At 35.1% G+C, this 17,471-nt stretch overlaps 1 long non-coding RNA gene across 1 annotated transcript in view; it reads right to left on the reverse strand.

The window, feature by feature from the left end:
* LOC133843052 (uncharacterized) overlaps positions 1–17,471 on the reverse strand; it is a 34,873-nt gene that overhangs the window by 15,583 nt on the left and 1,819 nt on the right. The window lies entirely within an intron of this gene.

Consider the following 17,471-nt stretch of genomic DNA (forward strand, 5'->3'; position numbering starts at 1 on the left):
AGAAGTCTAATCGAAATTTAACTAACTTTTACTTACTACCACAATTTCAGCTCTCCGAGCTACTAGCTCTCAGAGCAGACAGGCGAACAAACATTGATTGACTTGCTACATTTTCAAAGTGCCACAACAACATGAAAGTAGCTGCAAAAGGGAGAAGGAGGAGGAACGAAAAGTAACTGTAGCAGCTATCGCTTTGCACTTGCAGAAAAGTCACTTAAACTTTGCAATCATGATAAGACGTAATGCTAGATTTCCATTTATATTTCCTCCTCTCAAAAAAAGGAGAAGAGAAACCCACCCGCAACACGAAACAAGTGTTAAAGGTGCAACGTCAAACGCGACTCGATGTAATGCGAGAGTCAAGAAGTTGAGCTGGAGGTGGAAAGTAGAAGAAGTGGAAACCGGGGAGCCACTTGAATAGTAACTAAACGCAGAGGGCACAAAGCGTTTTGTGGCAAACGGCAAATAACCTTAAGGTTAAGATTACAAGGTAATTTGATTCAATTCCACTGATAGGCGTGCCAAAGCACAACAACAAGCCAAACCAAACCAAACGAAACGAAACGAGAACCAACAAGCAAAGCAAAGTCTCATGATGCTGCAGGCAGCTTGGGCCAATTTCAATGGCAATTTCCCAGCTCACAGTTCTAGAGAGATGACAATGTCAAGATAGCAATTGTTGCAGCATTGCCGCCAGCCAACAACATAACCCAAAGAAAAAAAACCATCTTCATTCTATGTTGTTCTTTTTTTTATATTTTCTTTTTTTTTATCAGTTTGTGTATAAATTTGCCTTTATTTTGACATATTTAGTGGCGTCTTAGCACGCCGGAGCGATAAGACCAATAAGGCAGCTCATGTGATGCTCACAAGCTGTGCGAAGTCCATTAAAACGCCATATAAACACATAAGTAAGTGAAAGTGCTTGCAGTTTTTAGTGCGGTTAAGACAAGAACCGAAGTGAAGGAAACTGTGGAGCAGAGGCAAAGAGAAAAGCCAGAGGCAACTTGCTAGAGCATAAAGTTTTCAGATGGCTTTAAATATGCAAACGCAATGTTGTCTCGTCGGCTTAGTTTGTCTTCAAGACATAACGAACTGCAAATTTCTTCAAGAAGAAACGCATGAATTTCAACTTTAACAAGAAATCAAAGTAAAGTTGTCGCTTAGTACGAATTTTATAACAATTCTAGATACCTCTGATATGCCAAGTAAAACCAGTTATGATCCACACTAATAAGAAACATATTTAGAGCTAACATTGAGATTCAAAAAAACTTAAGAAGTAGATCATATTATGATCACAAAAACTAAATAAATTTTTAATTGCTACTGCGTTCGAGGATCAGAGAACCCACGAATCAGCTTCATTTATTATTACAACAGGGGAGAAATATATTTTTAAATTGTTTTTTTTTTTTTTTTATAACACGCAGCTTTAAGAACTTTAAGGTGGCAGTTTCATAAACAGGAGAAAAATATATTTACAAATATTATAATTTATTTTGCAGCTATACTGAAAACTTTAAATTGATAATTTTATAAATAGAAGAGTATTATATTTAGGAACAGTTTATTGGTATCTACATCATCCTAAGATATATATAATATATATATTTAACGATAGTTTATTGTAATATAAAGCTATCCTGATAGCTTCATAAATATCGAACTTAATAATTGAACTATAATTCATATATATTTATAAATTCATAGATGAAATATTTAAGAATAAAACTATCTCCATATAAATTTAACTGTTGAATTTTAACTCTCTTTATAAAAAATTCAAAGCATAACTCTTAGTCGTTCATTTCAGCCACTTGCAATATAAAATTCTGTTTTTGTTCTTCGTTTTGTTGCCGAAAACTAAGTTTCAACTCTTTTTTTGCTGCAGCGTCACATTCGACCTACTTTAAGTGCTTTCTTACTAATTTCACGCTGGCCTGCTCACAAATTTTTTTCAGCCCGTATATTTTTGCCAACGCTCGACGCAGCGCTCATGGCGTATGAGTAATCTGCCCAAGCGCTGTCACAAATCCCCCAGCGCCAACACTCAGCTCAGCTGAGCTAGTCGTAGAGCTCTAGCCTTGAAGGGCTTCAGGACTTCGGTGGCCCTGTGGCAAAAGCAAAAGCAAGTTGTGCTGCTGCTGCTGCTATGCTGAAAGTTTAGCAAGTTTCTTCTTATTATTTATCCCATGTGACAAATTTGCTGCAGCAGATTTTTGCCTCGCATAATAAATTATGCGTCGCAATGCAAAAAAGGAAGTGAAGAAAAACTGAACACTAAAGAATATTTAATACGCTAACAACTCGTTTTGGAAGGATAAATAAATAAAAGAGTGTAAAAGGAATTTGTTATTAAGGCAAAATAATGAAATTATAAAATATTGAAGATACATTCAATTTAATAATATATTAATTAGCAAATAATATTTAAGCAAACGTCACATTTTAACTAACAAATTCTGCATGCTTTGCTTAAGTTGCTGCTGCAAAGAAAACTTTGAGCATTGGCTAAAGTTTTTTGCACGTTTTAATTTAATAATCGGCGTCGAGTCGTTAAGTTGCCTGCAAACTTTGCGCATCCCGAGGGCAGAACTTGTAATAGCTTTGGCGAAAAGAAACCATTTCCATTTTGCTTAATAGCCAACTGATGAGTAGGCTTTTAATTGCTTCAAACTAAACCCAGTTGAAGTCGTTAAGGAGGGAGATTTGGAGATGAATAAATAAAGCGACAGCACACACTTGTTGCATTTGCATTATTTATTGTTTGTTTGGATTTAGCTGGGAATCAATGACACTGTGACACTTGCAGCACAACCATTCGATATGCGAAGACTCTTGCACTCTCTCTTACTCATGCACATTATTGAATAACATTTCAAATGCATGCCTGACAAACCGAGCAAATGACAGGACACAAGAGCACAGCTTGGATGAGCATGTGGCCACACATGAACAGAGATAGAAATAGAAGAGAGAGAGAGAGAGAGAGCAAGAGGGAGATAGAGAGTACTGCTGCTGACGTTGTCGTTTCTGTCACAGAGTTAAAATGTGATAAATTCCATTAAATGACAGACGCACACAAGCATACAAACTGAAATCCATTTTGTGGGCTCAAATCAAACTCTACCAGGCACACATACACACACATACACTGACACACACACTCATACACATGTGTGCCCGCAGAAATTCTAAACATCAACTTGAAAGTTCATGCTCCACATTGAAAGCCAAAACTGCCACCAACAGACATTCGTACGCATCGCATATTGAAATTGTAATTTGATTTCTGTCTTTTGCCACCAGCCTCCAAAAACAACATCAACGACAGAAACAACTCTTCAACTGTCCAACTCCCTGATCTCCCCCTCTTTCTCTCTATTTGCATCTCCCCTTCTTTTTAATCTCACTTTGCATCTGTCATTTTTGTTAAAAGGATTTTCGCTCTTTGCTAAAACCCACAAAACTATCGCAATTAACTATAGCAAACTGTAAATACAGCTTCATTAAGTAAAATGCACTGATCAATAGCGGCTGATTAAGCGACGATTGTAGAGCGAGTAAAATAATTATTGTTGCAGCTATTCGTGTAAATAAAAAATTGTGCTGATCTTGCGAGCATACATTGCGTATACATAATATTTCATAAGCAATGCATAATATTTCATATTTAATATATCTAACCAAAGAGTTTATTTCGAGATTTCTTAGCTGAGCTTACAAATATATAAGGCTAGTTCTCCAAACCTTGGGACTAAAATAAGAAGTTGATTTTGGGTATATAACTTTTTATATTAAAACAGAAATAGCAATTACGTATACGTAATATATTCAAACACGAGCTTTTTTTCAAATTTTTTACTGAGCTTAAAAATAAATTAAGTGAATTTCCGAAGCCTAACGACTAAAATAAGCATAACACATACTATACATACTATATTATTTTAATATACTTCTAAAATACATTAATTTTTTGCTTCATTTATGTGCAAATTAAATTAAACCTCTATTTTAACTCTTGTCTCAAACTAACAAAACGATTTATGTTTTATGCACATCTTATCCTTGATTATTGATTTAGAAATGCATACAGAAAGCTTCCCCCTAATTTATGAAAGGCAACTCGAAATGCCTTCTTAAATGCAATATTTATTTATTTATTATACTCTAACTCCTTTTTTTTGTGTGAACTGACAACAGACAATGCCTCGCGGCGCACTTAAATCATTATTTAATTTTAATTTTAAATGCATGCTTCTTTTTTTAGTGTGTGTGTGTGTGTGAGTGAAGCCTTTTATCAGGCTCTGTGCGTTGTGCGAGACAAAGCGCTGGGCAAATAAATAAAATAAAATGGCAAACTCATTACATGGCAAGTGGCGAATGGACGCCAAGTGGCAACGTCACGGCAACAAGTCGACGTTGCACACGCCTCGCTAACAATGCAACGAGAGCTGCACATCAACTAACACACACACACACACTTATGCGCACACACACAAACCATACTCACGAACAATATAAAAAAGAAAAGGCGAAAAAAAGGGAAAAATGTCCAACAATGCGCCGCTCAAAAGGCACAATGGTGGCTCAACACACGGCTACCTAGTGCTTCCTCCCAGCTGCCGCTGCTCCCCGCTGCCCTCTCTTCCTTTTGCTGCCTCATCTTTGCTTCCTGTTGCTGCCGCAGCTGCTGCCACTGCTGCTGCTGCTCGGTTGGTTGCATTGTTCGGTGGCAGTGGCCAAAACGCCAGCGGCAATGGCGGCGTCGCCTCCATTGGGGCATTGATGCCAGGTGACAGACGGGAAAAACTGCCAGCTAAGTGAGTTTCTCTCTACGAGAGTGTGTGTGCGTGTGTGTGTGTATTTTCGAGTATGTATTTGTGTGTAGCATGAAGCATACAATTTTCCAACCGCAAGCAGGCATGTTTTCAAGCTAATTGCTCGCTATTTACATTTTAAATTGAAATGCTTAAAGCGAGCGTAACGTTTCTTTTGTAAATAGTTAAGCGAAATCTTAATCTCATATTCCGTTTACTATAATTTTAAAAATATATAAAATGTGGGGCTGAATTCTCTTTCATGTTGAAAACAAATTATGTTTCACTTCTTAGTATAAAAGTCCATGAACTAAATATGTTATTATATAGCGAGGACGAGGGAGTTGAAGAATTAAAGGATTGAATAATTTATATAAGAGAAAATTATAAAATATAATATATAAAAAAAAATGAATACATAAATATTCATTTGGGCGCAATTTAACACGTGCGACACTATTTACAATAAGTGAAAACATAAGCTAAAAGAATTTTCAAAATAAACAAAGATTATTCTTATATTTAAAGCTAAGATTAATTTAAGACACTATCTGTCTTACGAAAAATAAAACATAAATTCTTTATTACTATTAATCAAGAGCAAAACTCTAATAATTGAAAGAAAACTTGAGCACAATTTGTCTAAGAATAATCTTCTTTAGCGTTTAAATAAAGGATTTCAAAAAACAACAATTTCGAGTAGCAACTTGAACCTTCTGCAAAAATTAAATATTTAAAAAATCATATTTTAACGACAATTTCTAAAACGACATTATCTATAGCAACTACTTTTCAACAATGTACCTATAAACAAAATTAGGAGCCACTTCGATTAGCTGCCTAGTTAAAAACCCTTTCATCAACTATCCCGACAGTTGCTTTCCTAAAATAACCTCATTAAGCTCTGCAGCTTTCACAGTCACCCTTTCTATTATTTTCCTTTATCCTTTTTCTATAAAATTTCCGCCATATATCATGCACAAGACTTGAAAATATGCCGCTGTCAAAATGATCTATGCGACTAATAACACGCATGCTGCAAAAGAAATAACAACAACAAATAGAAAGAAAAAAGCTAAGCTAAAATAAAAAGAAAGTTAACATATCTCTGGCTGGCATATGGCAAACATATATTTATAGAATATTGAAAAAAAAACACAGCGACGATAGCGAGCGAAAAGCGAAAAGAAAACCAGGGGAAAAAAAGTGTAAAAAATGTGCAAACATTAAAAAGATTTAAGTAAATTTGTCTTGCTGCGTGCGCCATCAATAACTTTGGCAGCATATTTGACTTCTCGCTGGGGGCTTTATACATACATATATTTTTGTTTTTGGACTGGCAGCTTATTACATTGTGTGTAAGTGGAGAGAGAAAGGGGAGAAGTGTATTTTTTGGGGGTGCTTCCAATGGGTTAACTGTGTAGGGGGACGCATAAATCCAAAAAGTCAATGCAAGCCTTTTTAAAAATGTTTGGTTTGGTTTGGTTGGCAACCAGTCAAACCAGCAGCTGTTCCACCCAACCACCCCCTCGCAACCCACCCAGTAAACACACTGTGTGCCAGCTATCTGGCTAATGTTTGCTCTTGGCATAGCATTACAAACATTAGCTTTTGGCTGCTGTTGCAAAACCAAACAACCATCCACCCACAAGCAACGGTTACGCTCTCAACTTGCCCAAAAAAGTATGCTACAGTTTTTCGAGTTTCGAGTTTGAAGCTCTGACTAATTTTGTGTTTCCTTTTTCTTACACTTTGCTTGGCCCATGTAATTTTAAAATCGATAAGCAACAGAGTTTTCGCCTTCTTTGTGTGTTGTCATAATATAATATTTTTGCATGAAAATCACGAACTTGTTGTCAAAAAATATGCTTTACCTTATCGACCTTAGGCGACCACTCGAAACAACATTTTTACCACACACACACAGTTGTGCTGGGCGTGGCACCATGTGGGCGTTTTGCTGCGGTAAAAACAATTTCCAAAGTTGTCAATAAAAAGTAACTGCTTGAATTTTGTTGCGAGGCTAGGGAAACGTTGATTGTCAAATGGTTATGCACGGTTACAGTCAGCCACATTTTCTTTGACTGCCTTGTCAAATGCAGCCGACCAACAACAACAACAACTCAGGAGAATAACAACCGCAACAACAAGAGTAAATCCAATAACAAAGGATTGACATATTTCAAGTGGCCCACAAAATAACAGCAGCGCGCATTTCGTATGCATGAGTATGTTTAGACTCTCACTCTCACTCTCTCTATCTCTCTCTCTCTCTCTCAAACTTCTCTCGTTTATTTGATTAGAGAATTTATAGGTCACATTTGTGGCTTCGAAATAAAATGTGCTCAATTCTTTGCTTGAATATTGCCACATTACGAGTAAAATATCGCGTAGTTAATCTAAACAAGTTCCAATTGACTTTCACTACGTTTTGCATTTGAATATATATATATATTTGTTGCTATGTTTTGCATTTGCATTTCTTTGTGTAGTAAGAAATTGTTATCTAAGTTTAGTAAATTGCATAAATTGTGCATTAATGATAATAAACATTTAAATACATACAAAACTATGTACTAGACATTTTCATGAACAAACTATTTAATAAACTGAAAAGCCTTCTAAGCTATATATTTCTGATTCTGTTAACGTATCACAGATTTTTCTGTACAGTACTAAATCGTTTTGTAAATTGAGTAAATAGCTAAAATATTGAATTTTCATTCCTTGTCATTTGACAGTAAACATTCAACCGGATATAAAATGGTTGACTAGTAAGTAAAGTTGCAGATATTATCATGCACAGTAAGAAATCACTTTGTCAATTGCAAAATTTCTGAAACTGAATAGTTCCAAGTGTATTAATATTTCCTATCTAAAAAAGTTTCATACATTTTCCTGTACAGTAAGAAATCATGTGATAAACTCTAATTGAATATTTAACAGTGAGCTTTGCATACACAATAAAGCATCATACATTATAATGTAGAATTCTAAATTGGAAAAAAAACTTTCCGAATTTATTTAATTATTGTATTAATAAGCAAATTTTTCATTTCAGTAAAGTAAAGGGCCAAATGATTATTTTTAAATTGGCAAAAACTTCATATAAATCATTGTTTTAAGCAACAACATTATGATTCATAAGTACTAGCATCTAAAGCAGACAGATATTGATTACTTTTCATTTGTTTTCATGTTCATTTCATCAGCTTCAAATGCATTTTCAGCATTTTCAATATTTAATGCATAATTATGCTCATGTCAGACGATTTAAAAGCCAAGCTACCAAAAAGACATTTCAAAGTCAAAAAATATATATTTGTATGTATTCTCCGCTGTCAAATCGCCACAAATACGCACACTCAGACACATTGAGTTCGTATTTGCGACTTAATCAACAAAAGTACTAATTGCATAGAAGACTCGCTGACATTGATGTCAGCTCTGTCCCTTCATCTGTCTGTCTGTCTGTCTACTCTGTTCTCTCTCTCTGTCTGAGCTGGCACATTCACCTCCATAGTCACTCTCCATAGTCACTTCCACATCCCAATTTCATTTGCGCTTTGCCGTTTATGTGCAATGCCAATGGCATTACCTTTACCTTTGGGCTCTGACGCTAAGCTGAGCTCTCTCTCTCTTTCTCTGACACATCACTCGCTCTCTTTCCCTCATGAGTAGAACTACCCTCTCAGCTGTACTCCTCATTTGTCCATCGTCACTCCGCCTCTAGGCCTCCCCCAGTTGGCGCACAACTTCATTAACGCAAAGTAAACACACGCATGCAGTTGGCGCTGCCAGCAAAGTGTTTGATGTTGTTCAAAATTCTTGTTGTTGTTGTCGTTGTCGCTCTTGTTGTAGTTGTAGCTCTGGTTGCCAGTTTAAAGTTACATTTTCGACAATTTCGTGTTGTGGAAGCCAACAAAAGTGCAGACAAGCTCATCTTTGCAACATGTATTTGTTGTTGATTCACTTAGACGTGCTTTAAAATGATATTGCGCATACGTCGCGTAGGATACAAAAGATCTTTGGCATCTTTTAAATGCATGCAAATTAACATGATTTAAATAATTAAATATAATTTGATGTGCTTTTGCGGCTTTGGCGCATTGTTGTTGCTGTCGCCGATGCTGCTGCTGATGCTGATGCTGTCGGCACGTTTATGAGCCTCAGCAAGAGTCCATTAACAAAACATAACGATGTGTCATGTGACTCATAACAGGCACAAAAAGTCACACACTCACACATTTACACGTACAGCAAACACACATACTCCAACACGCAGTCAAACCGCAAAATGCGGCGCTTGCTTCGCATTTTTGTCGCCGCTTTTTTTTTACTTTCTTTCTTTCATATTTATGAGTTGTCGACTGTCTGTGTGTGCGAGTGTATGTGTGTGTGTTCGGTCGTGTGTGTATTGGTGTGTGTCTTCTAACAAGCCTAACGAACTGCCAAATTACGCGAAATAGCATTAAAAATTTAAATTTTGTTCGTGCTTCGTCAAAAGCGTAAGCGCTCCAAAAAGTAGGCAACAAAAAATATAAAATACGCAAAGCGAGCTCTAAATGGCCATTCAAATTGTTGTTGTTGATGCTTTTGTTGTTGCTGCTGTTGTTATTATTGTTACTGCTGCCTGGCTCGAAATAAATCATACTACAAATGGCAATGGGAAATAATGCTTACAACAAAACAAATGATATATATATGAGCTTAAAGGTTTTAACTGCGTTTACTGCGAAAATAAGTTACATGAGACACAGCTTAGGCATAAAGCGAGATATCAACACTTGAATACCAAATTAGACAAGCTACAAATGCATAAATTATTCCTTATGCGAGATGTGTGCTTTTTATTTAGTTCCAAAATTGCAATTGAACATATAAATTTGTTCTATCGACTTATACAAAAAAACTAAGAATGAAAATTTAATCCACTCTACAATTCATTATAGAAAATTATTAAGGATTAAAAATATACCAGATAGAGTACACAAATATACCTAATTTTCAGCCAAATATACTTAGACCCGTCGATCCCTTTTTCTGCCTGTTACATACACTTCCTAATCCTAATTATTAAGGATTAAACGAAAATATTTTAAAATTGTATAAATAAGACCTTAGTCCTAAATCGAATAGTTTAACGTGAAGCCAGTGCACATAACTAAAGTTTACCAAATTAGACAAGCTACAGAAATATAAATAACTCGCAATGCTAATAGACGTTAAACATGGAAATTTAACTATCTTTTTTAGACAACATTATTTTAAAATTCCACAAATAAGCATTTAAACATGAATCAAAAAGTTTAACAAGACAACCAGCACAAATAAATCATGTTCCAGTTGACTAGGAATTTTATTAAATATTGTTTTAAATAGCAGACGCTCAAACTAATTGATAAATTAATTAAATGTTTATAGAAAACACTCGTGTCTTTAAAACGAACTCGACCCTATATGACAAGAGTCAATTGTGAAATGAAAAATAGCTTTATAACCGCATGTTAAATCTTGCTTGAGCCATCTCACTTGCACTCGCACTCAGAATGCGGCCTTCTCTCTTTCCCTCACTCTCTTAAACCTTCGAGTTTAATGTGCAGGGCGGGGCGCGGCCGGGCAGGGCGTAGGCAACACACAATTGCACAATATTTCCGGCAAGGTAATAAATAAATTGCATACGTAATTAAAATCGACGACTGTGCACAGGACTCTTGGTAGCAGGTCGCCCGGCAATTGTTACAGCAATTACAGCAACAACAATAACAAAAGAACCGAACAGAACAAGAAGAAGAAGAAGAAGAAAGTTTTCTGACTTGACTTGTGCTTCCTTTTAACGTCAACCAGTTGCCAGTTGCAAGCACAGTCCGTTTGCTGTTGTTGGCAGCTCTTTTGTTTTTTTTTGTGTTTTATTACAATTTTGTTGTTGTTGTTGTTGTTGTTTTTGTTCTTTTTACTTACTACAAGTTGCATGTGGAAACATGGATGCGGCTTTGCCATTGACTTGGGGCAGAAAGTGCTGCCGAGGGTAAGCACTGTTAACTTTGCTCGTTGCTGCTGCTTGTCTGCTGTTTGTTTTTAATCATATATATACATATGTACGTAAGTATATATAGTATATATCGTAGGTTGTCTCTGGAGCCGCTTCGCTTGTTGAGCCATTTGCATTTGCATGACAAAAGCTCAACAGGAGTTGCCCAGCTCTGTGTCTTTTTCGCCTAGAAAACACCTTTTGATTGTAGCCAGAGAGTTGCCTCTTGCTTCACTCATTCGTTCATTGTTTGCTACCAGTCACGCAATTCGTGTTTGAAACTGAGAGAACCTTTCTTTCATGCTCATAACTAGACCGACCATAACTTCATTTTTCACAACTTAACAAACAACAACAACAATAACACAACCAAGAACAATAAGAGGTGACATGCATTGTGCACCCATTGCTGTTAATTCATTTGAGCTTGGCTTTTTTTACTATTATTATTATTAACTTAAGACTTTTATTAGAGCTCAGTCATATTGAATGAATCAAAACATTTCAGCTTAGACGTGAGCTTTGCATATTTTATACATAAATATGTTATTACATGATTTCGTTTTTAAGGTATAACTCAATTTAAGTGTCGACTATTCTAACTCTTTTAAAGCTGTGCTGATTGTGAACTGCAATAAATCTAAATTTTGAAATTTAAAACGGTTGAAATTAAAGTGCCAGCTGATGATTAAATCGGCAATATAACCAGAGAACTAGGCGCAATATGTTAAATATATAATATATATATATATATTTTAAATATAAGCAAAATAAATATTATGATCAAAGAACTTGGCAAAATATATTAAATAAAATTAAGTTCGCATTGTTGACCATCTAAACACTAAACTAAAAATGATTTCAAAACCAAAACAAATATTTATAATAAAAATGTAAGTATGAAAAACTCAATGATCAAAACGTGAATTAATCTATCAACCAATCTCAATATGTTTACTAAAACTAAAAAAATATATGCACTGAAGCAAATGTTAGTAAAAAAAACACAATGATCAAATCAAATCAGATGATTTCAAACCCAAATCAAATATATGGAATACACAAATACAAATTTAAATATACGAAGGTAAAACTCAATTATCAAATGTAATCAGTCAATGAATTCAGAGAACTGAATATAAATTGATAAATACAAATTTAAATGAAAATAAGAAATAATTGCAATGATAAAAAACGTCAATTAGCTCAACATGTTTAATAAAATGAATTTAAAATTCAATACCAATGAACTAGTTTTCAAAGCCAAAAACATAGCTAAAGTGCAAACTACAAATGTGTATAAAAGTGAAAGAATTCAAAACAATAAAGAACTATTTTCTGTATGTAAATAATCTATTTGAAATTGTACAAGTATTAGAGAACTTTAACATTGAAAGTGTACAAATTTCTTTACTATATGAAATATATTTTTTAAATTAAATTTTTATTTTAATTCAAAAAGTATTTATTATAGTCAAATTGTAAATGAAAAGGGTAAGCTGTGCAGCTGCAATTACCGCACGTTATTTGTTAACTAGAGTTCATTACAAGGAAAGCACTAACAACAATTAATTAACTTTCTACATGTGTAAGTTTACTTATATATATATATATATTTTTTTTTGTAGATTACTTAACTCTTTTGGCAGTGACAGGCTGACACGCAAGTGCAAACTTTTCTGTACATACTTTTTTCGTGTGATGTGGTAGCCGCTTTAAAGCCAAGATATTATGAAAGGCATAAATGTTGTCGCCGGCCTTGTGGCAGAAGGCAGCAGGCGACAGGCTGAAGGCAGGCGGCAACTGCTGTTGCTTGGCTTGACTTTTGCTGATGTTGTTTGCTGTCATGCGAGCCATTAAAAAATCAAAACAAGTTAACAGTTAACCAGCGAGAAGCGAGTAGCGAGTAGAGCAGCAAGAAGTAGCAGGCGAACCGGAAACCGGAAGTGAGAACAGGGCGCTGCCGCAAGTTTGCGGTTGGCGACCGCGTGCGGCGTGTGTAGGAAGTGAACAACGCAGTCGAGGCAGAGGCAGAGGCAACAGCAGCAGCAGCAGTCGAGACGATAGCCAAGCAGCCATTGTTGTTGCTGTATTGTTGCATCAAAGCCATGTTTCTGTGGCGCTGAAGCGAACGGCGCGCGATAAAGTTGCCAACACGTTAACAAGTTTCACTTCTGTATGAGTGTGCGTTGTGTATGTGAGTTTGTGTGTGTACGTGTGCTGACATTTGCGAACCTTGTAGTCCAATGTCAGAGCCTGTTAGCCGACCTGTTGTTAGGACCTAAACAAACGAGGGTCATTTGCTGTCCACCTCCTTTCCCTTGTACCCCCGCCCGGCAACAGCAGCAAATAATCGACAACATTTTTGGTAACAATTCAAGGCTTCAACTTGGCCCATTTCATGGAGTTGACAAACTTAACAGGGCAACCAAGCGACAGCCCCTGGCTAATGCTGCAACAAATCTACCTCGCTCACTCACCCAAATGAATTCTCTGTCTCACTCTCTCTCTCTCTCTCTCGTTCATTTCGACATCACTTTGGCATTATAATGCCATTAACTTTGTCAGAATTTAGCGCTGCAAATTTTCGCAACGACAATTTATGTTCGATATAATGAGCTCAGATCCACATCCTCCGAACTCAACCACACACACACACAAACCCGCACACTTATACACTGATAGTTGCATATATATACATGAACTTGCAGATTTTACACTTGCAACTAGCCGAGCGGGAGCTGACAACCTAAAACATTTGAGCTAAGATTGAAACCATTTTAAATAACAAACAATAAAAAAGTACACACTAATAAATTAAAACTAACTAAATATGTATTAATATATATATATATTGGACGGTATTTATGGTAAGCTAAAAGCAGGCAATCTATATAGAAAAGTATTTAAAGTACATATGCTAAAAGCAGCTGCTTCCATAGCGTATAGCTCATGATTTTAGTTGGATCTTCATCCACAAAAAAAAAAAAGAACAAATGAATATGTAACAATGAAAAATGTGAACACCATTTAAACGCATTAATTTGCAAATATCGAATGTTCAAGTCCCAGCTAAAAAGAAGTTAGTTCTTTAAAGAAATGTGGATCGAATTTTTGAGCTCGAACTCTTCATTCACCACTCAAAGAAATGAAATCTCTGGGACATAAATAAATATATTTAATATGTCCATATTGAATAACATTGATGGAACACTCAACTAATCGTATATCATCAAGCAAATTAATAGGGTACTAAAAAAATAAACTGGAATTATGTTTCTATTCCAATACTTTGAATATTTTTATTTGAGATTAATTTTCTTTAATTTTAGCTTAAATAACATACATTTTCCCTTATTGATAAATGTATAAGACTGCATTCCAACTGAATATAAAACAAAAAATAATAAAAAGAAATGTTGTTTATAATTTAGGTAAGACTAATGCTACCACTTTTTTTTAAATTTGTGTTGAAAACATTATGATATTTTAGCTTACAAAACTAAATTTGTATAAACTACATCAGTCTCCAGATTTTCTAGTGAATGTCTAGTCCGAAATTGATTTATTATTTGGTAGTGTCAAAAATATGTTTACTCTGTTATTTGGCTGACAAAATGAGATTGTTTATGACAGCCGACAACAACGACAGCAGCAATAACCCGCTGCTAACTGACGTAGATTCTGTTGCAGATCCTCTGACTGTGGCAGTGACACTGTCATTGCAACAAGCACTCTGCCAGTGCACTGGTAGTGGCACACACAGTTAGTGACGACAGCAAATGGAAGTACTGTGAGTACTGACTGTGAGTATTTGGCAGTCATAGACATCACAACTACACGTTGAGCTAGCCGCTCATAATACTACTGAATATGTAGTAGTAAATGTGTGTATCTGTGTGGGTGATTGTTGATGTAGCCTTTGTCTAGGGTTGCCATGGCAGGTGAAATTTCTTGGAAACACCGCACAACAGTAGCAAGCAACCTCATTGTGGCAATTGGGAGCGTCAAGTCTCGAGACAAAGTTGCCTCATGACTTGCACACTGCAATTGACTGTGCATACGAATGTACACTTATACATACATATGTATATTCAAATGTATGTGTTTGGCATGTTTGCATGTGTATGAGTGCTGTACATGGTTGTGTATATTTGCACTGCGCTTGACTTTGCTCTCGTCAGCGAAAAATTTGTGTTATTTGCTTGGGCTTTTCGGGCTTTTCTCTCTCTCTCACTCTAAAGCACTCGTTACCTCTCTCTCTCTCTCTCCTCTTGCCTTGCACTCAGCTTGAATTTATGACACCGCACACAGTATTCTGCATATTTGCACTGGGCAAATTAATTTCGCCTGCTGTATTTGAGTTCTGCGGTATGGCAACGCCCAGTTTCCCAGTTCCCAACTTGTAAGCAGAGCGCTGTGGAGTCGAGTGGAGTGTGTGTTTGTGTATTATATTCATAAAAGCGTTTGGTTAATTAAAAATTTCATCAAATTATTTGAATTTCCACATGAGGTGCCTGTTGCTGCTACTGCTGTTGTTGTTGCCACAAATTCAACAATTGCATGCGTTGTGAAAACTTCTGGTCAGCTCTGTAATGCAATGCAGTTTGTATTCACACTTTTAATGCGTTGTAAATTAAACAAAGTTTCAATTTCAACCCCAAAAACCAAAAGCCGAGTAGATGAGTAGATGAGAGTGCCGGAATTATACACGAAAGTGTTGGCAACCCTGGCACTAGGAGAATTTTATACCAAAACTATTTGCTATAATTTAAATATGATTATGCATTAAAGTTTTGCATTTATACTTCTTCATAATTAATGTACTTACATATATGATTGCTCAATTACATTACATATTAAAGCAGTGTAATAACTATCTAAAGTGCATAGTGTAGAGTTAAAATATTATAATGATAATTTAACTTCAGTTTTGAATAATCAATTTAATGACTTACTCGAATCTTGACTTATAACAAGTAAGCTAGTCGATTGTGCTTGATTGTGCATTTTTTAATAAAATAAAATACACAATTAATATACTGCAAATTTTTAAAAATATACCGAATGTTATATTTAGTATTATTATATAGTACATTTAGAATATACCAGATTGTCAGCCAAAGCTACGAAGACAATACAAAAGTACTGTTCAAATAATTTGTACAATTTGTATCTGATCCCAACAAAATTTTTACGAATAATAAAAACTTTCGTTGTTATTTTATGTAAAAAAATATATGTCTAGGATTGTTGAATTGCTTTGCACTTAAATAAATAGAGTTGGGGATAAGATTCTCAACCCTAAAAATGGTTTACTTTACTCAAATTTAGAATTATAAATTTAATGACCCACTCTAAGCTTAACTCAATTTTTTTTTTCCACCGCATTAAAGGGTTAATTTGCTCGTAATCTATTTAACTACTTGACTTTAATGCTCTTGTACAAATAAATTGTGCCATTAAATATTGTTGAAGCACCACTTGAAAATGACGCAAACAGAACGAGCATAATAAATCCTAGTCGGAATTTGTAATAAATGTTTATAAAAATTTGAAAAAGTCACGTTTTTGGATTTCAAAATTAACAGTGAAGCGCACTTCTCAAAAGTCCATTTTTCTGTGTACTTATATTGTTTTTAGTCGAGTGGCAGAAGGTCAACTTTATCGCCAGTTTTACTCTCTTTTTCCCATCCTTGTCTCACTTTTTCAATTGCTGACTTCTCTAACCATTAGCAAATGCAGTCGTTATCTGCTGGGGATTTTTTTTTATTTTCTCAACTTTCAGGAGTTTGAGCGAAATTTCAATTGGTGCACAGAGTACAGAGATGAGAACGTGATGTTTTCAATCAACACGAACAGCAAAATATGTAATTTGGACATTGAAAATAATGCTTACAAATATTTGACTGTAATAAAGAGCGGAATTCTACATTTTTTTTTTTTAAATTGTTTAAAGTGTTTCTAGTAAGAAATATGTGATTTGGGTATTAATAATAATGTCATAAATAAGCAAGTTTATTTTTATGTGCACCAAAAATCCCATTAAAATGAATCTCCAAAATGAAAATATGTTTTAGACAAATAAATAAGTTAACTATTAGAAATGAGAAATAAGTTCTTTATATATTTTGGATTGCAGAAACACATATATGAAAATAAATTGGATATAATTGGAAATAATGTCAAACTATATAGGCACTGAAATCCCATTGAAACGAATCTCTGAAATGCAAATATTATTTAAAGCATTTGCCTTTCGTGTCACGTAAGAAGAGCACACGTTATCATCTCACAGAGAACATATGTATGTATATAGAAGCGCTTTGGGTATATAGGCAAAAGTTTGACTTTTGCATTTGTCACAGTCAGTGGGAAAAGTTTTTAGCTTAAATTCCTGCATGCATTTTCAACACGCAATTGGCATGTGACAGTCAAAATGTTTGCGCAAGATAGCACACATACACGTAGAAAGAGACAGACAGAGAGAGGCGAGTGAGAAAGAGAGATAGAGGGGAGGAGGAGTGAGAAAGAGAGATCACGAGACATGTGGGACAACAATGAATAGGAAAAAGGCATACGGAATCGAAATGTTTGATATATCAATTTGAAAAGTT

This window comes from Drosophila sulfurigaster, chromosome 2L (assembly GCF_023558435.1).
Source record: "Drosophila sulfurigaster albostrigata strain 15112-1811.04 chromosome 2L, ASM2355843v2, whole genome shotgun sequence".
Taxonomy (NCBI): domain Eukaryota; kingdom Metazoa; phylum Arthropoda; class Insecta; order Diptera; family Drosophilidae; genus Drosophila; species Drosophila sulfurigaster.